The sequence below is a fragment of the Schistocerca piceifrons genome, chromosome 3 (assembly GCF_021461385.2).
Source record: "Schistocerca piceifrons isolate TAMUIC-IGC-003096 chromosome 3, iqSchPice1.1, whole genome shotgun sequence".
Lineage (NCBI taxonomy): Eukaryota > Metazoa > Arthropoda > Insecta > Orthoptera > Acrididae > Schistocerca > Schistocerca piceifrons.
In genome coordinates, this window is record NC_060140.1 from 88110693 (window position 1) to 88131983 (window position 21291).

Below are 21291 nucleotides of genomic sequence, written 5' to 3' on the forward strand. Positions count from 1 at the left end.
TCCTGGCCCTTCTCCTTATCAGTGTTTTCCACACATTCATTTCCTATCTGATTGTGCACAGAACCTCCTCATTCCTTACCTTATCAGTCCTCCTAATTTTCAACATTCGTCTTTAGCACCACATCTCAAATGCTTCGATTCTCTTCTGTTCCGGCTTTCCTACAGTCCATGTTTCACTACCATACAATACTGTACTCCAGAGCTACATTCTCATAAATTTCTTCCTGTAATTAAGGCCAATATTTGATACTAGTAGACTTCTCTCGGCCAGGAATGCCCTTTTCATCCAAAGTAACCACACGCAAAGCTTCAACATCTAAATCTGCGTGACTAATCTGCAATTCACACTTACGTGACTGGCGGAAGGTCGCTGGAACCACTTTTATAATATTTCGCTACTATTCCATTCCGTAATAAGATTAAGGAAAGGCAAACCTATGTTTCTAGCATTTGTAGACTTAGAGAAAGCTTTTGACAATGTTGACTGAAATACTCTCTTTCAAATTCTGAAGGTGGCAGGGGTAAAATACAGGGAACGAAAGGCTATTTACAATTTGTACAGAAACCAGATGGCAGTTATAACAGTTGAGGGGCATTAAAGGGAAGCAGTGGTTGGGAAGGGAGTGAGACAGGGTTGTAGCCTATCCCTGATGTTATTCAATCTGTATATTGAGCAAACAGTAAAGGCAACAAAAGAAAAATTCGGTGTAGGAATTAAAAACCACGGAGAAGAAATAAAAACTTTGAGGTTCGCCGATGACATTGTAATTCTGTCAGAGACAGCAAAGGACCTGGACGAGCAGCAGAACGGAATGGACAGTGTCTTGAAAGGAGGGTATAAGATGAACATCAAAAAAAGCAAAACGAGGATAATGGACTGTAGTCGAATTAAATAGGATGATGCTGAGGGTATTAGATTAGGATCGAGTATAGATTTAAGTGTCAGGAAGTCATTTCTGAAAGTATTTGTATGGAGTGTAGCTATGTATGGAACTGAAACTTGGACGATAAATAGTTTAGAGAGGAAGAGAATAGAAGCTTTCGAAATGTGGTGCTGCAGAAGAATGCTGAAGGGGTAGATCACATAACTAGTGAGGAGGTATTGAATAGAATTGGGCAGAAGAGAAATTTGTAGTACAACTTAACTAGAAGAAGGGATCGGTTGGTAGGACATGTTTTGAGGCATCAAGGGATCACCAATTTAGTACTGGAGGGTAGCGTGGAGGGGAAAAATCGTAGAGGGAGACCAATAGATGAATACACTAAGCAGATTCAAAAGGATGTAGATTGCAGTAGGTACTGGGAGATGAAGAAGCTTGCAGAGGATGGAGTAGCATGGAGAGAGGCATCAAACCAGTCTCTGGAATGAAGACCACAACACCAAGAGCGCGTGAAAAGCGTGAGCATCTAACTCTTTTTGTACGCGCTCCGGTTTCTCCTATTTTATTATGGTGACCATTTCCCCCTACGTAGGTTGGCAACAATAAATATTTTCACAGTTGGAGCAGAAAGCTGTTGATTTAAATTTCGTGAAAAGATTTCGCTGCAACTAAATGCGCCTTTCTTTTAATTTGTCACATCCGTGACACCCTCTCCCCAATTTCACGATAATACAAAACGAGCTACCCTTACTTTAACTTTCTTGGTGTTCTCCGTCAATGGCGTGTGGTAAGGATCCCATATTGCACAGCAGTAGTCTGATGCTTTAGCACAGGACGAACAACCGTGATGTACGCAGATTCTTTTACTAGACCTGTTGCATCTCCTAAGTGTTATGCCTGTAATACGTAGTCTCTCTGGTTTGGCTTTTGTTCGGTTTGCTTCGTGACGTGTGAGGCAAGAACATACATGGAAGGGGCAGGGGGGGGGGGAGGGGAGGGGAGGGGAGGGTGCAACACATGTTAGTGAAATAGTGGAGACACGTTTTGACAGTAAGCGGCGGGTGGAAAGCGGATCTGTCATAGTCGAGTGGGTGACCTACATACGTCTTCTGACACACACGACTATAAGCGTGAGCGTAACCATTACATCATGACCTGCAACGACGAGTAAAGATCGAAAGGTGATGCAGGTTACCACAGATAAACTCAATACGCCTCACGCCGCAGTTTCAGGTAACAATGAACTGACTAAAAATGAATAGATAATAGGATCGTTAAAAAACATGGTTACCTGTTTATAATAGATACCGGAAGTGCTGGTCGTAGGCACCCAGGCATCGTTGATTTCGTGTGATGACGTTACCAGTAACACGCTGTAATTCTGCAGGCGTGATTTAGTTAATTTCTCTAATAATGTTGCGATTAAGATACTGTACAAGGATTGTCAGCATACGCGTTGCTTTTTAGTGTGCCTCATAACTAAAAATCACACTATGTTAAGTCCATGGACCTTGGGGGCCAGAGGCCTCTGCTGACAAGTCTGCTTTTCAGGAGAACGTCAGTGATGAGGGCTACACTTTCTACATCTACATTTATACTCCGCAAGCCACCCAACGGTGTGTGGCGGAGGGCACTTCACGTGCCACTGTCATTACCTCCCTTTCCTGTTCCAGTCGCGTATGGTTCGCGGGAAGAACGACTGCCGGAAAGCCTCCGTGCGCGCTCTAATCTCTCTAATTTTACATTCGTGTTCTCCTCGGGAGGTATAAGTAGGGGGAAGCAATATATTCGATACCTCATCCAGAAACGCAACCTCTCGAAACCTGGCGAGCAAGCTACACCGCGATGCAAAGAGCCTCACTTACAGAGTCTGCCACATGAGTTTGCTAAACATGTCCGTAACGCTATCACGCTTACCAAATAACCCTATGACGAAACGCGCCTCTCTTGTTTGGATCTTCCCTATCTCCTCTGTCAACCCGACATGGTACGGATCTCACACTGATGAGCAATACTCAAGTATAGGTCGAACGAGTGTTTTGTAAGCCACTTCCTTTGCTGATGGACTACATTTTCTAAGGACTCTCCCAATGAATCTCGACCTGGCACCCGCCTTACCAACAATTAATTTTATATGATCATTCCACTTCAAATCGTTCCGTACGCATTCTCCCAGACATTTTACAGAAGTAACTGCTACCAGGGTTTGTTCCGCTATCATATAATCATACAATAAAGGATCCTTCTTTCTATTACATTTGTCTATGTTAAGGGTCAGTTGCCACTCCCTGCACCAAGTGCCTATCCGCTGCAGATCTTCCTGCATTTCGCTACAATTTTCTAATGCTGCAACTTCTCTGTATACTACAGCATCATCCGCGAAAAGCCGCATGGGACTTCCAACACTATCTACTAGGTCATTTATATATATTGTGAAAACCAATGGTCCCCTAACACTTCCCTGTGGCACACCAGAGGTTACTTTAACGTCTGTAGACGTCTCTCCATTGAGAACAACATGCTGTGTTCTGTTTGCTAAAAACTCTTCAATCCAACCACACAGCTGGTCTGATATTCCGTAGGCTCTTACTTCGTTTATCAGGCGACAGTGCGGAACTGTATCGAACGCCTTCCGGAAGTCAAGGAAAATGGCGTCTACCTGGGAGCCTGTATCTAATATTTTCTGGGACTCATGAACAAATAAAGCGAGTTGGGTCTCACACGATCGCTGTTTCCGGAATCCATGTTGATTCCTGCAGAGTAGATTCTGGGTTTCCAGAAATGACATGATACGCGAGCAAAAAACATGTTCTCAAATTCTACAACAGATCGACGTCAGAGATAAGGGCCTATAGTTTTGAGCATCTGCTCGACGACTCTTCTTGAAAACTGGAACTACCTGTGCTCTTTTCCAATCATTTGGAGCCTTCCGTTCCTCTAGACTTGCGGTACACGGCTGTTAGAAGGGGGGCAACCACTTTGGTTGGATGTGTGAGCGGTTGCTCCATCTTGTTGGAACACTACATTGGACTTCTCTGAATGTGTTACCTGAGCATGGAAAGAGCGACAGGTCTCTAGGCATCTGGCACTGTTTAAGATGTAACTGAAAAACATGGGGCCAATAACAAACATGCCGGACAACGCACAACAAACACATGTCTTCTCTGAGTGGAGAGGTTCTTTATGTACAACGTGTGGGTTGTCCTGCTATCAGTATCTGCAGTTCTGGAAATTTACATAACCTGACAAATGAAACTAGGCCTCATCTGACGGAAAGTAAAGCAAGCGGTCCAAGCAATTAACAGCCAGTTACAATAAGGAACTCTTTTTGCCTGATTCTCAAATTTCAACTCTTCCACCACACTCACACAATAGGTTTTTAATTTCAAATCTTTTAGTACACAATTACACGATGTACGAGATACACCAACCTGCTACGGTAAGCTTCTTACCGACTTGCAGGCACTTCTCGTAATGCCCGTCAAAATACTGATTATAGTTTCCGCATTTCTCATTGTCGGACGCCTATTCTTCTGCACATTCTGGACGGATTCTGCAGCCCACCATTTCGTGTACAATCTTCAACCGTGCTAGTGGTGGGGAGTTTCCTACCAGGATACTTCGCTTGAAACACTTCTCGATGAAGCCTGTCTTTAGGTAACACTCCACAATATCAGTTCGCTGTTCTCATGCAAACTGCCCCATTTCCGTAAAGATTCAACAATGTGAGCTTCTCACAATAACTGAAGCATGCAGAAACATTTTTCACATAATGCATTACACTGTGCTGTCTATGATGATGATATTTGTTCTGCTACCAGTTTCGCTCTTAAATCAACTTGAACGACAGTTGTACAACATACAAAGCGGACAATGTGACAAAGCAAAACGGAATAAGATCAAAACGAAACAACCGTTGAATCGATTGAAATGCTCAAAAAAATTATCGCAGATCTAATACATGTCATACATCCTTTGACATACGTTTCTTCTGAAAACCATAATTGTCAGTATAAACGTAAAATCGTAGCACGATTACAACACAATGGCTCACTCTCAATAGGGCAACATGTGATGTATAGCGATACAAGCCAAAGAACTTCAAACTCAAAGATGACAGTTTGTGATGTATGGCAGTATAAGTAAAAGAAATTTCATAGTAAAAGATGACAGTCTTGACCAAGTTCAATAAAAGTTGCCATTGAACACTTCTGTGGTAATCAGTTTACAAAATTGAAATATTAACATTCGTTCAGTGACTAATATTATATAAAAATAAATAAAATACATATAACGTAAAAGAGCAACAGGATTGATGAATGTAATAATATACAATATTTCACAATCCAGTCAAAAATGTAAGCATGTAGAGTGCAGGCTACAGAGAGCCGCGCAGGATTAGCCGAGCGGTCTGGCGCTGTAGGCATGGACTGTGCGGCTGGTCCCGGCGGAGGTTCGAGTCCTCCCTCGGGCATGGGCGTCTGTGTTTGTCCTTAGGATAATTTAGGTTAAGTAGTGTGTAAGCTTAGGGACTGATGACCATAGCAGTTAAGTCCCACAAGATTTCACACACATTTGAACTTTTGAACAGGCTACAGAGCAGTACATGAAATTACCATCAGTCAAGTCATATCTGACGAAAATCCACATTACAGTAAATTAATAATAAGAAATTATTATTAGGAGTGAAGAAAAAAACGAATGTACAATATGTACATTTAAAAAATCCATTTTTTACAAACAGACTGTTACACACTCGTTATAAGAATATATCTTCCAACGTTTATACAATCCTGATATGTAGCTGAAATTCCGTTTATCATACAGATAAAAATTCAGAAGTCAAAGCAAAACATATGTGTAAAATACAACTAACTTGTTACACGTCAGATGGAAGAATATGTCATACAAAGGCTATACAATCGTAAAATCAAACTGAAATTCCGTTTACCATGTGGATAAAAATTAAAAAATGTATATGGTATGATGAAAATTCAAAGGAAAAAGTATACATAAAAAAGGTCCTTTAGGTTAAAAACAAGAAAGTGGATAATGAGAAGGTAGAGGGGGCACAGGTGCAATAAAAAAGGGGTGTAATGATTGAGGAGAGATGTAGTTTAAAAATGTCCACTGAAATATTTGTCAAGACTGTCATCTTTGACTTTGAAATTTCTTTGACTTACACTACTGGCCATTAAAATTGCTACACCAAGAAGAAATACAGATGATAAACGGGTATTCATTGGACATATATATTATACTAGAACTGACATGTGATTACATTTATACGCAATTTGGGGGCATAGATCCTGAGAAACCAGTACCCAGAACAACCAGCTCTGGCCGTAATAACGGCCTCGATACGCCTCGGCATTGAATCAAACAGAGCTTGGATGGCGTGTACAGGTACAGCTGCGCATAGAGCTTCAACACGATACCACGGGTCATGAAGAGTAGTGACTGACGTATTGTGACGAGCCAGTTGCTCGGCCACCATTGACCAGACGTTTTCAATTGGTGAGAGATCTGGAGAATGTGCTGGCCAGGGCAGCAGTCGGACATTTTCTGTATCCAGAAAGGCTCGTACAGGACCTGGAACATGCGGTCGTACATTATCCTGCTGAAATGTAGGGTTTCGCAGGGATCGAATGAAGGGTAGAGTCACGGGTCGTAGCACATCTGAAATGTAACGTCCACTGTTCAAAGTGCCGTCAATGCGAACAAGAGGTGACCGAGACGTGTAACCAATGGCAGCCCATACCATCACGCAGGGTGATACGCCAGTATGGCAATGACGAATACACGCTTCCAATGTGCGTTCACAGCGATGTCGCCAAACACTGATGCGACCATCATGATGCTGTAAACAGAACTTGGATTCATCCGAAAAAATGACGTTTTGCCATTCGTGCACTCAGGTTCGTCGTTGAGTGCACCATCGCAGGCGCTCCTGTCTGTGATGCTGCGTCAAGGGTAACCGGAGCCCTGGTCTCCGAGCTGATAGTCGATGCTGCTGCAAACGTCGTCGAACTGTCCGTGCAGATGGTTGTCGTCTTGTAAACGTCCCCATCTGTTGACTCAGGGATCGAGACGTGGCTGCACGATCCGTTACAGCCATGCGGATAAGATGCCTGTCATCTCGACTGCTAGTGATACGAGGACGTTGGCATCCAGCACGGCGTTCCGTATTACCCTCCTGAACCCACCGGCTCCATATACTGCTAACAGTCATTGGATCTCGACCAACGCGAGCAGCAATGTCGCGATACGATAAACCGCTATCGCGATAGGCTACAATCCGACCATTATCAAAGTCGGAAACGTGATGGTACGCATTTCTCCTCCTTACACGAGGCATCACAACAACGTTTTACGAGGCAACGCCGGTCAACTGCTGTTTGTGTATGAGAAATCGGCTGGAAGCTTCCCTCATGTCAGCACGTTGTAGGTGTCGCCACCGGCGCCAACATCGTGTGAACGCTCTGAAAAGCTAATCATTTTGATATAACAGCATCTTCTTCCTGTCGGTTAAATTTCGCATCTTTAGCGCGTCATCTTGGGGGTGTAGCAATTTTAATGGCTAGTAGTGTATTTTGCTGCACATCACAAACTGTTATCTTCGAATCTAAAGTTCTTTGGCTTGTACTGCTATACATTACATGTTACCGTTTTATGAGTGAGCCGTTGTATTGTAATGTTGCTACGATTTTCCATTTATATTGGCAGTTATGATTTTCAGAAGTAACGTATGCCAAAGCATGGATGACATGTGTTAAATCTGCGATAAGTTTTGTGAACATTGCCATTGATTTAACGCTTCTTTCGTTTTGAACCTATTTAGTTTTGCTTTGTCACAATGTCCACTTTGTATGTTGTACAATTGCCACTGATTATTTAAGCCAGAAATCAGCAGCAGAATAAATGTCATTAGCAGAGACAGTACAGTGTAATACATTTTGCACAATTCGTACATGCAGCTGACCAGCACCTAAACAAGATACATGAACACACAGCAGCACTGAACTTTCCGGCAGAATGAAGTGTAACCAACTTTCGGCACAGTGTTATTACTTCACAAGCACTTCGGCTACAGACGATTAATCGGTACATGAGGTGTGCTGGTTTTATTTAGGACAGCTTGTATAATGGGGGATAGCCTAGGAAGGTGTTTCGTGTACAGCATATAACTGGCAGCGCTGCGGCGTGCTTCAAGTGGCGATATTGTGTGGGGTCCTGTCTACTCGTCTCTTATAGGGTACCTAAAGGATGCTGCACTCCCGGAATACTATACAACAGTGAAAGCAAATCACTGTAATAGTTTTTGTTACAAATAAGAGCACTTTAAATGTGAACATATTCGAAGCTGTAGGGAAAGCAGATAATATACAATATGCACGAGAACTAAGAGACACCAATAAGATTGGAAGACCATGTACAAAGTACTCGGATTAAAAAGGGTGTAACGCGGGGTTCTACCTATACATCGAAGTATCAGTGAAGAAAATAAACGAAACGTTCAAGATTGCGAATAAAAATTCAGGCTCAAAGGATATCAATGACAAGATTCGCTGATGACATTGCTCATCTCACTGAATGTGAAGAAGAATTAAAGCATATGTTCAATGGAATCAACAGTCTACTGAGCACCGAATATGGATTGAGAGTAAATGAAAGAAGACGAAAGTTTCGAGAAGTATCAGAAATGAGAACAGCAAGAAACTTAACATCAGAATTGAGAATCACGAAGCAGACGAAGTTAAGGAAGTCTGTTACCTAGGCAGCAAAGTAACTATAGCGTTGCTCTTGGGGGGGGGGGGGGGGGCGAAAAGCAAAAGAATTGTTATTTCATTTTTTTTTTTTAAATGTCGAAAAAGTGAATATTTAGGTGGGCCACTTACCAACACACTATTATGATAACATACCTGGTTTGATTATTTTGAACAAGGGCAGCAGACTTATTTATTTGAGATCGTTCTGAAGAAACATTATCATTTCTGTGCATTTTTACAGTCGCGATATAGTCATACCCGGAACAAAACTAAGGGACCAGAAGATTTATAGAATTTAAAAGAAATTCAACACTACACAATTAAAATAAGAGCTGATTCAGAAATAACAGGAAAACGATAATGTTCCTTCTGCCTTATGCTGCGTTCGGCCCATCAGCTCGATCGTAATTTCTGGTGATAAACTAACACAAAATAATTAACATTCAAGTAAATGAGGAGATGGAAATCATCAAGGTTAATTTACTAAAATAAGCACACTTATCTTTAACACACGTTTTTTAGTGCTACATACCTTTTCATATTAAATTACAATAGATGACCATTGTGGTTAAATACTTGATACATAACAGTCAAAATGTCCTCTGTTCGTAATCAGTTACAAGAAACTACATGTTTTCTGATTGGAAACATAGAAAAATAACAATTAGCATATTTACTGAATATTTTCATATAAAACATAAAATACCGATGCGGAACGCAAAAAGTCCGCGTCCGCCTTTCATGGAATACAAACAGTAAAAGGTGAGGCGCCCAGTGCCTCATTTGTCTTGAAACAACAGAATTCTTCTTTATATCATTAATCGACACATGTACATAGATATTTACAGGCACCGCGCAAGAACGGCAAAGATAAATAATAATAGATTTTGTAGTGTCGGTAGCTGGACCGACACCGTGATGTTGATTGCTGAAAAGGAATGCTAAACTAACGCTGTGGCCGATAGTGCACGCACGGCAATAAGCATACGGGCGTGAAGTCTGGAACATGAGAACTTATGAATGAATAAGAAGAAAAGTATGTAGATGCTTTTTACTTAACTTTTAATAATTCCTTGGAATACATCTCTCTTGATTACTCGTAAGCTATAGGCACTGATACAAATGGCTCCTTGTTAGTTCGTAGCCATTAACTTCTGATGGCTATTCTGTCTCTCGGCTAATGAGAGAGAAAGGCTTCGTACAACTGGGCGATAGCTAGGTTCGCGTACAACTGGGCGGTAGCTTGGTTCTCGTACAACTGGGGTCGAGTCCACTATCGTATCACGAGACCTGCCTTGGTGGTGGCGCTAGGTCTGCGATCACAGTGGCGACACGCGGGTCCGACATGTACTACCTGGACCGCGGCCGATTTAAACTACCACCTAGCAAGTGTGGTGTCTGGCGGTGACACCACAGATTTTGTCTCTGCTATGCGATGGTTCATTTCTTTTACTTTACAATCGTTCGATAACTTTAGGCCATCAGGCGTTTGCTATTGACCGTATATTAATGTTTGTGAGGCGAAAATTACTAATATAACCCATGATGGAGGGGCAAGAAACAAAAAGCAGATTAGCAGTGCCAAAAATGTCGTTCCTGGCTGAGAAATGTCTGCTAAAATCATAGATATTGATTTGAGAAAGAAATTTCTGAGAAGTACGTTTCGGGCACAGCATTGCACGGTAGTGAAACGTCGACCGTGGGAAAACGGGAACAGACGAGAATCGAAGTCTTTGAGATGGGATACTACGGAAGAATGCTGAAAATTAGGTGGACCGCTAAGGTGATAAATGAGGTTTTCCGCAGAATCGCCAAGGAAAGGAACAAATGGAAAACATTGACGAGAAGGGACAGTACACCCGTTGAGACATCACGGAAGAACCTCCACGGTACTGGAGGAAGCTGTAGAAGGTACAAGCGGTACAAGAAGACAGAGATTAGAGTACATACAGCAAGTAACCCCCCCATGAACCATGGACCTTGCCGTTGGTGGGGAGGCTTGCGTGCCTCAGCGATACAGATAGCCGTACCGTAGGTGCAACCACAACGGAGGGGTATCTGTTGAGAGGCCAGACAAACGTGTGGTTCCTGAAGAGGGGCAGCAGCCTTTTCAGTAGTTGCAAGGGCAACAGTCTGGATGATTGACTGATCTGGCCTTGTAACAATAACCAAAACGGCCTTGCTGTGCTGGTACTGCGAACGGCTGAAAGCAAGGGGAAACTACAGCCGTAATTTTTCCCGAGGGCATGCAGCTTTACTGTATGATTACATGGTGATGGCGTCCTCTTGGGTAAAATATTCCGGAGGTAAAATAGTCCCCCATTCGGATCTCCGGGCGGGGACTACTCAAGAGGATGTCGTTATCAGGAGAAAGAAAACTGGCGTTCTACGGATCGGAGCGTGGAATGTCAGATCCCTTAATCGGGCTGGTAGGTTAGAAAATTTAAAAAGGGAAATGGATAGGTTGAAGTTAGATATAGTGGGAATTAGTGAAGTTCGGTGGCAGGAGGAACAAGATTTCTGGTCAGGTGACTACAGGGTTATAAACACAAAATCAAATAGGGGTAATGCAGGAGTGGGTTTAATAATGAATAGGAAAATAGGAATGCGGGTAAGCTACTACAAACAGCATAGTGAACGCATTATTGTGGCCAAGATAGAAACGAAGCCCACACCTACTACAGTAGTACAAGTTTATATGCCAACTAGCTCTGCAGATGACGAAGAAATTGAAGAAATGTATGATGAAATAAAAGAAATTATTCAGATTGTGAAGGGAGACGAAAATTTAATAGTCATGGCTGACTGGAATTCGAGTGTAGGAAAAGGGAGAGAAGGAAACGTAGTAGGTGAATATGGATTGGGGGACAGAAATGAAAGAGGAAGCCGCCTGGTAGAATTTTGCACAGAGCACAACATAATCATAACTAACACTTGGTTTAAGAATCATGAAAGAAGGTTGTATACATGGAAGAACCCTGGAGATACTAAAAGGTATCAGATAGATTATATAATGGTAAGACAGAGATTTAAGAACCAGGTTTTAAATTGTAAGACATTTCCAGGGGCAGATGTGGACTCTGACCACAATCTATTGGTTATGACCTGTAGATTAAAACTGAAGAAATTGCAAAAAGGTGGGAATTTAAGGAGATGGGACCTGGATAAACTAAAAGAACCAGAGGTTGTACAGCGATTCAGGGAGAGCATAAGGGAGCAATTGACAGGAATGGGGGAAATAAATACAGTAGAAGAAGAATGGGTAGCTTTGAGGGATGAAGTAGTGAAGGCAGCAGAGGATCAAGTAGGTAAAAAGACGAGGGCTAGTAGAAATCCTTGGGTAACAGAAGAAATATTGAATTTAATTGATGAAAGGAGAAAATATAAAAATGCAGTAAGTGAAACAGGCAAAAAGGAATACAAACGTCTCAAAAATGAGATCGACAGGAAGTGCAAAATGGCTAAGCAGGGATGGCTAGAGGACAAATGAAAGGATGTAGAGGCCTATCTCACTAGGGGTAACATAGATTCCGCCTACAGGAAAATTAAAGAGACCTTTGGAGATAAGAGAACGACTTGTATGAATATCAAGAGCTCAGATGGAAACCCAGTTCTAAGCAAAGAAGGGAAAGCAGAAAGGTGGAAGGAGTATATAGAGGGTTTATACAAGGGCGATGTACTTGAGGACAATATTATGGAAATGGAAGAGGATGTAGATGAAGATGAAATGGGAGATACGATACTGCGTGAAGAGTTTGACAGAGCACTGAAAGACCTGAGTCGAAACAAGGCCCCCGGAGTAGACAATATTCCATTGGAACTATTGACGGCCGTGGGAGAGCCAGTCCTGACAAAACTCTACCATCTGGTGAGCAAGATGTATGAAACAGGCGAAATACCCTCAGACTTCAAGAAGAATATAATAATTCCAATCCCAAAGAAAACAGGTGTTGACAGATGTGAAAATTACCGAACTATCAGCTTAATAAGTCACAGCTGCAAAATACTAACACGAATTCTTTACAGACGAATGGAAAAACTAGTAGAAGCCAATCTCGGGGAAGATCAGTTTGGATTCCGTAGAAACACTGGAACACGTGAGGCAATACTGACCTTACGACTTATCTTAGAAGAAAGATTAAGGAAAGGCAAACCTACGTTTCTAGCATTTGTAGACTTAGAGAAAGCTTTTGACAATGTTGACTGGAATGCTCTCTTTCAAATTCTGAAGGTGGCAGGGGAAAAAAAACAGGGAGCGAAAGGCTATTTACAATTTGTACAGAAACCAGATGGCAGTTGTAAGAGTCGAGGGACATGAAAGGGAAGCTGTGGTTGGGAAGGGAGTAAGACAGGGTTGTATCCTCTCCCCGATGTTGTTCAATCTGTATATTGAGCAAGCAGTAAAGGAAACAAAAGAAAAATTCGGAGTAGGTATTAAAATTCATGGAGAAGAAATAAAAACTTTGAGGTTCGCTGATGACATTGTAATTCTGTCAGTGACAGCAAAGGACTTGGAAGAGCAGTTGAATGGAATGGACAGTGTCTCGAAAGGAGGATATAAGATGAACATCAACAAAAGCAAAACAAGGATAATGGAATGTTGTCTAATTAAGTCGGGTGATGCTGAGGGAATTAGATTAGGAAATGAGGCACTTAAAGTAGTAAAGGAGTTTTGCTATTTGGGGAGCAAAATAACTGATGATGGTCGAAGTAGAGAGGATATAAAATGTAGGCTGGCAATGGCAAGGAAAGCGTTTCTGAAGAAGAGAAATTTGTTAACATCGAGTATTGATTTAAGTGTCAGGAAGTCATTTCTGAAAGTATTCGTATGGAGTGTAGCCATGTATGGAAGTGGAACATGGACGATAAATAGTTGGGACAAGAAGAGAATAGAAGCTTTCGAAATGTGGTGCTACAGAAGAATGCTGAAGATTAGATGGGTAGATCACATAACTAATGAGGAAGTATTGAATAGGATTGGGGAGAAGAGAAGTTTGTGGCACAACTTGACCAGAAGAAGGGATCGGTTGGTAGGACATGTTCTGAGGCATCAAGGGATCACCAATTTAGTATTGGAGGGCAGCGTGGAGGGTAAAAATCGTAGAGGGAGACCAAGAGATGAATACACTAAGCAGATTCAGAAGGATGTAGGTTGCAGTAGGTACGGGGAGATGAAAAAGCTTGCACAGGATAGAGTAGCATGGAGAGCTGCATCAAACCAGTCTCAGGACTGAAGACCACAACAACAACAACAGCAAGTAAGTTAGGACGTAGTTTGCAATTGTTCTCTGTGATGAAAAGGTTGGCACAGGAGAGGATTTTCTGGTGGGCTGCATCAAACTAGTCAGAAGACCGATGAAATAATAATAATAATAATCAACAACTCAACCAATTACTAAAGATAACAGAAGTATTCAGCAGTGATATAACTATGGCTTTTGTAACAGACAAATGAAAGAAAAATAGCGTAGTCAATGGAAAACACACTAAACAAGAAGATTACATATTGTATAACCACAGCGACTGCATAGAAGCGATGGAAAAAACAGATGCCTATAAATATCTAGGATACAGACAAAAAATGGGAATAGATAATACAAATATTAAAGAAGAACTAAAAGAAAAATATAGACAAAGACTAACAAAAATACTGAAAACAGAATTGACAGCAACAAACAAGACAAAAGCTATAAATACTTATTCTATACCAATATTGACCTACTCATTTGGAGTAGTGAAATGGAGTAACACAGACCTAGAGGCACTCAATACACTTACACGATCACAATGCCACAAATATAGAATACATCACATACATTTAGCAACAGAAAGATTCACAATAAGCAGAAAGGAAGGAGGATGGGGATTTATCGACATAAAAAATCTACATTATGGACAGGTTGACAATTTAAGAAAGTTATTTCTAGAACGAGCAGAAACTAGCAAAATACACAAAGCAACCACTCATATAAATACATCGGCTACACCACTGCAATTTCATAACCACTTCTACAACCCTTTAGATCACATAACATCAACAGATACGAAGAAAGTAAATTGGAAAAAGAAAACACTACATGGCAAGCACCCGTATCATCTAACACAGCCACACATCGATCAGTACACATCCAACACATGGCTAAGAAAAGGCAATATATACAGTGAGACGGAAGCATTCATGATTGCAATACAGGATCAAACAATAAACACCAGATATTACAGCAAGCATATTTTTGAAGACCCCAATACCACAGCAGATAAATGCAGACTTTGCAAACAACAAATAGAAACAGTAGATCACATCACAAGCGGATGTACAATACTAGCAAATACAGAATACACCAGAAGACATGACAATGTAGCAAAAATAATACATCAACATCTTGCCTTACAACATAAACTTATAAACAACACGTTCCCACATACAAGTATGCACCACAAAATGTACTGGAGGATGATGAATACAAATTATACTGGAACAGAACCATTATAACAGATAAAACAACACCACATAACAAACCTGACATCATACTTGTGGTGTCACCGCCAGACACCACACTTGCTAGGTGGTAGTTTAAATCGGCCGCGGTCCATGTAGTACATGTCGGACCCGCGTGTCGCCACTGTGATCGCAGACCTAGCGCCACCACCAAGGCAGGTCTCGTGATACGAGAGTGGACTCGGCCCCAGTTGTACGAGAACCAAGCTACCGCCCAGTTGTATGCGAACCTAGCTATCGCCCAGTTGTACGAAGCCTTTCTCTCTCATTAGCCGAGAGACAGAATAGCCATCAGCTAAGTTAATGGCAACGAACTAGCAAGGAGCCATTTGTATCAGTGCCTATAGCTTACCAGTATTCAAGAGAGATGTATTCCAAGGAATAAAGAAAAGTTAAGTAAAAAGCATCTACATACTTTTCTTCGTATTCATTTATAAGTTCTCATGTTCCAGACTTCACGCCCGTCTGCTGTATGCCTTGCACTATCGGCTACCGCGTTAGTCAAGCTTTCTTTTTCAGCAACTCCACTTCACGGTGTCGGTCCAGCTACCGATACCACATATGGCGACGAGATAAAGAGTTTGTATTACTTCGTTTGTTTGCTTCATTGGCGCCGTTTTAAAGTTTACTGATTGCTTACATTTATTTGTGTCATGGCTTCGCCACATTCTCCAGATGTACTGTCCGAATTTTATCGCTTGCAGACTCAGCAGACGCAGGCGTTACTGGATGCCCTTGGACAGCTCGTCCAGGGTCAACGTACCATTCAAACCGATGCGGCCGCCGCCGCTTCTTCGCTACCGCTGCCACTAAACGCTGTTGCACCTCCCTTTCGACCATACGTGGCAGCCGATGAGACCTGGCACGAGTGGTCTCGCCAGTTCAACTTTCATCTAGCAGCCTACAAAATTCAAGGTAATGAGCGGCAGCCGTTTTTGCTTTCTTGTGTCGGTGTGTCCACATACCGTGTGATAGTGAAATTGTTTCCCCGGCGCGACGTAGCAACTTTGTCATACGAGGAAATTTTGTCTGCATTAGATGCCTATTTCAAAGAAACAGTTAATGTGGTTGCAAAACGGTATACGTTCTTTCGTACAAAACGTACGGCCGGTCAAACTAATAGGGAGTGGGTAGCAACATTGCAAGGACTTACTAGGGACTGTGCCTTTGAATGTGACTGTGGTCTTTCTTATTCAGATACAATGGTGCGTGATGCAATTGCACAGAACGTTTCTGATGTTCGCATACGGGAGCAAATTTTGAAACTAGTTAATCCCTCCCTTCAACAAGTGATAGACATATTGGATAGACAGGACACACTGGACTGTGCTCAGGAATCTTTTGAAACTTCGCCAGCCGTGTGTAACATTAACCGGCCCGCTGGACGCGCTCCGCGGCCCGGTAACCGGGCCTCGCGCACGGACACACAGCGACCGCCGCGTGCTACGCCAGGTGTGCCGCGCCAGCCCACAAATGTAGTGAAATCATGCCCGCGGTGTGCTACTAGACATTCGCGTGAACATTGCCCGTCACGCCAAGCTATTTGCTTTTTCTGCAATAAGAAAGGACATGTTCAAAGTGTTTGCCAGAAAAAGCTCAGATCAGACAATCACAATCATTCCAGGCCCTTTGCTTCGCGCCGGAATCGAACCAAGGACACTCAGGCTCGTGGACCTTCGCCTATGGACATTCATGTCGTTAATTCCACTTCGTCCAGTGACACTTTCTCTCACAGTAACTGTGATCGTCCCACAAAAACTGTGCGTCGACGTCGCCGGAAATCACGTCAATTAGCAAGTGATGCTGTACCAGTGTCTGTTCCAATTGCACAAAACAGTCGCTCTTGTCGTCAGCAGGACAATAAACTTTTTGTGGACTTAGACTTTGAAGGCAAAGTGCTACCATTCCAGCTCGATACCGGAGCTGCAGTTTCATTGCTCAATCACGACACATACAAACAACTGGGCGCACCTCCGTTGCGTGCCGCAAATGTTAAGCTAACTACATATTCCGGACAGAAAATTCCTGTGTTAGGACAGTGCAGCCTTCTTGCAACATTCAAGGGACAAACAAAACTTGTGTCATTTTATGTTCTTCGTTCTTCTTCTGCAGTGAACTTATTTGGTCTAGATTTATTTAAGTTGTTTAACATGTCTATTGTAAATCAGGTCCTATCTGTGAATCAGACTGTGCCTACAGACAGTGTTTCTCGGCTGTGTGACGAATTTGCAGACGTTTTTGCGCCGGGCTTAGGTTGCGCTAAAAACTATGAAGCACATTTAGAACTGAAGGTAAACGCGCAACCGAAATTTTTCAGGGCGCGCAATGTTCCCCACGCATTGCGTGATGAGGTCGCAAGAACGTTACACGATCTCGAATCACAGGGTGTAATTGAACGTGTGCAAGCTTCTCTCTGGGCCTCACCCTTAGTAATTTTGCCAAAACCTTCCGGAAAATTGAGACTTTGCGTGGACTTCAAGGCCACAGTGAATCCACAGCTGGTGACTGCTACTTTTCCTTTGCCCCGCCCGGAAGATCTTTTTGCTAAACTGTGCCCGGGAAAATATTTTTCAAAGTTGGACCTAGCCGATGCGTACTTGCAAATACCGGTGGACGACGAATCCCAGCGCGTATTGGTGGTTAACACGCATCTTGGATTGTACCGCTTCAAAAGACTGCCTTTCGGGTGTGCATCCGCCCCTGCCTTGTTTCAGCAATATTTACAAACTATTTGTGCGTCGGTCCCTACTGCAGCAAACTATCTGGACGATATAGTGATCTCCGGACAGACAGAAGAAGATCATCTTGCGAATTTACGAACATTATTTCAGGTCTTGCGGCAAAATGGTCTTCGCTTGAGGAAGGACAAATGTGTGTTTTTTGCTCGTGACTTACCATACCTGGGACATGTCATTAATGCCCAAGGCATACATCCGAGTCCAGAGCACCTCCGTGCCATACAAGACTTGCCGTCCCCTAAAAATCTGAAACAGCTACAGAGTGTGTTGGGTAAAATTAATTATTACCATAAATATGTGCGCAATGCCTCTTCCATTTCAGCTCCGCTTCATCGCTTACGCCGTAAAGGTGTTCCGTTCGTCTGGACGACGGAATGTGAACGCGCCTTTCGCCAGTTGAAATCGGCGTTGCTTTCTAATACTTGCCTTACGCCATTCGATCCCCAGAAACCCCTTTTGTTGATGGTAGATGCATCAGATTTCGGGATCGGTGCTGTGCTTGCGCACAAAGTTGGCTCACATGATCGCCCTATTGCCTTTGCGTCCAAATTGCTCTCGTCTGCGCAAAGAAATTATTCACAGATGGAGAAAGAAGCTTTGGCTCTCGTGTTTGGTGTTACTAAGTTCCATGATTTCTTGTATGGTCGTCACTTTACCATCATCACAGACCACAAACCTTTGACATCGCTTTTTCATCCGACCAAGCCTGTACCTCCACGTACAGCGCAGAAATTCATTCGCTGGTCTATTTTCCTCTCGCAGTACCGCTACGATATCTTGTATCGCTCCACTGCTAAGCACGGAAACGCCGATGCGTTGTCCCGTTTGCCTGTTGCTGAGGATCAAGCATTCGATTCTTCCGAACTTGCTTGCATGTTCATTGATTCGGAAACCGATGAAGTGGTCGAATCGTTTCCGATTGATTTTCGTCGTGTCGCTACAGCCACAGCTGCTGACCCTGTCCTTGCTACTGTTTTCCGTTTTGTTACTACGCAATGGCCTTTGTCGAAGTCTCGGATCGAGGATCCGTTGGTTCGCCGATTTTTTGCTCACAAGGAGAGACTTTTTGTTCGACGTGGTGTTTTGTTGTTGCGTTCTGATAATGATCAGTCCAGAGTCGTGGTCCCACGTTCGTTACAGTCCTCTGTTTTACGGCTTCTTCATCAAGGACATTGGGGTATAGTGCGAACGAAACAACTTGCTCGTCAGCACTGTACTTGGTTCGGAATCGATGCTGCGATTACGAATATGTGTTCTTCGTGCCCGGCGTGTGCCGAACAACAGTCCGCACCGCCGCGGAAAGTCTTTGCGTGGCCAAAAGCCACTTCCCCTTGGCAACGCTTGCACATTGGTTTGCTGGTCCATTCTGGAATGCTCGATGGTTGGTTCTGGTCGACGCCTTCAGTAATTTTCCTTTTGTTGTCCGGATGTCTTCCACGACGTCCTCCGCCACCATCCAAGCGTTGTCTGCTATCTTTTGCATTGAAGGTCTTCCGCAGACTATTGTTTCCGACAATGGCCCACAATTCATGTCCGCCGAATTTCAGTCATTCTGCCAGGCCAATGGTATTCAACATCTGACTTCCGCGCCGTTTTCGCCTCAGTCCAACGGTGCCGCTGAACGATTGGTCCGGACTTTCAAGTCGCAGATGTTGAAACTGAAAGAGTCGCATTCTCGGGAGGACGCATTGTTGCTCTTTTTGTCTTCGTATCGCTCTCAGCCCCGAGATGGTCGCTCGCCGGCTGAGTTGCTCCACGGTCGTCCTCATCGCACCTTGATGTCTTTGCTGCATCCGCCGCATCAGGTTCCTGTGCAGCGGCAGACTCCTGCTTTTGCTCCAGGCGACGTTGTATTTTATCGCAACTATCGCGGTTCACGGCGTTGGCTCGCAGGGCGCATTCTTCGCTGCCTCGGCCGCGCGATGTATTTGGTTTTGGGGGCCTCTGGTGAGGTGCGTCGGCATCTCAATCAGCTGCGCCTCTGTCGTCGCTCGGGTTCTGCCGCTCCCCGTCTGCTTTCAGCGACGGTGCCGTCCGGTCAGCGCCCTGGGGACCCATCTACTGGCTCGCCTCATCCCCAGGTGTTACCGACGATGCCTTCCATTTTGCCCCATGGCGACGCGCCGCCGCCGCAGCAGCAGCAGCAGCAGCAGCCGCCGCCGCCGCCGACCGCATTCGACGCTTCGTTGCAGCCGCCAAGCGCCTCCCAGGGTCACGCGCCGCCGATCGCTTCCCGTGACCAGCTGTCCTCCGCCATGGAACGCCCGCCCGCTCCGGACCACATGACGTCATCGCGCGTCGGCTACCCCGACGCCATGGACGTCGACCCTTCGGTCCCTCATGTCTTCTCACGGGCGCATACACCGCATGTTGACGTGCACCCTGGACTAGTTTTGCAGGCGTTTCCTAGCTCCCCTCGGACCGGATGGCCGGGTGCGGGTGGCACAGCCTCGCCTGTTGTTAGGCTCCCCACCTCATCGCATACGTCAACATGTGGTCCTCCCCACGGCGGGCGGAAGCCTTATTACACGACCGTTCGCCGATTTGCGGGGGAGGAATGTGGTGTCACCGCCAGACACCACACTTGCTAGGTGGTAGTTTAAATCGGCCGCGGTCCATGTAGTACATGTCGGACCCGCGTGTCGCCACTGTGATCGCAGACCTAGCGCCACCACCAAGGCAGGTCTCGTGATACGAGAGTGGACTCGGCCCCAGTTGTACGAGAACCAAGCTACCGCCCAGTTGTATGCGAACCTAGCTATCGCCCAGTTGTACGAAGCCTTTCTCTCTCATTAGCCGAGAGACAGAATAGCCATCAGCTAAGTTAATGGCAACGAACTAGCAAGGAGCCATTTGTATCAGTGCCTATAGCTTACCAGTATTCAAGAGAGATGTATTCCAAGGAATAAAGAAAAGTTAAGTAAAAAGCATCTACATACTTTTCTTCGTATTCATTTATAAGTTCTCATGTTCCAGACTTCACGCCCGTCTGCTGTATGCCTTGCACTATCGGCTACCGCGTTAGTCAAGCTTTCTTTTTCAGCAACTCCACTTCACGGTGTCGGTCCAGCTACCGACACCACAATACTCACCAATAAAAAGAAGAAATTAACACAACTAATCGAAATATCCATACCCAATACAACAAATATACAAAAGAAAACAGGAGAAAAAATTGAAAAATACATCCAACTGGCTGAGGAAGTCAAGGACATGTGGCATCAGGATAAAGTTGACATTATACCAATTATACTATCAACTACAGGAGTCATACCACACAATATCCACCAGTACATCAACGCAATACAGCTACATCCAAACTTATATATACAACTACAGAAATCTGTAATTATTGATACATGTTCAATTACCCGAAAGTTCCTAAATGCAATGTAACATATACT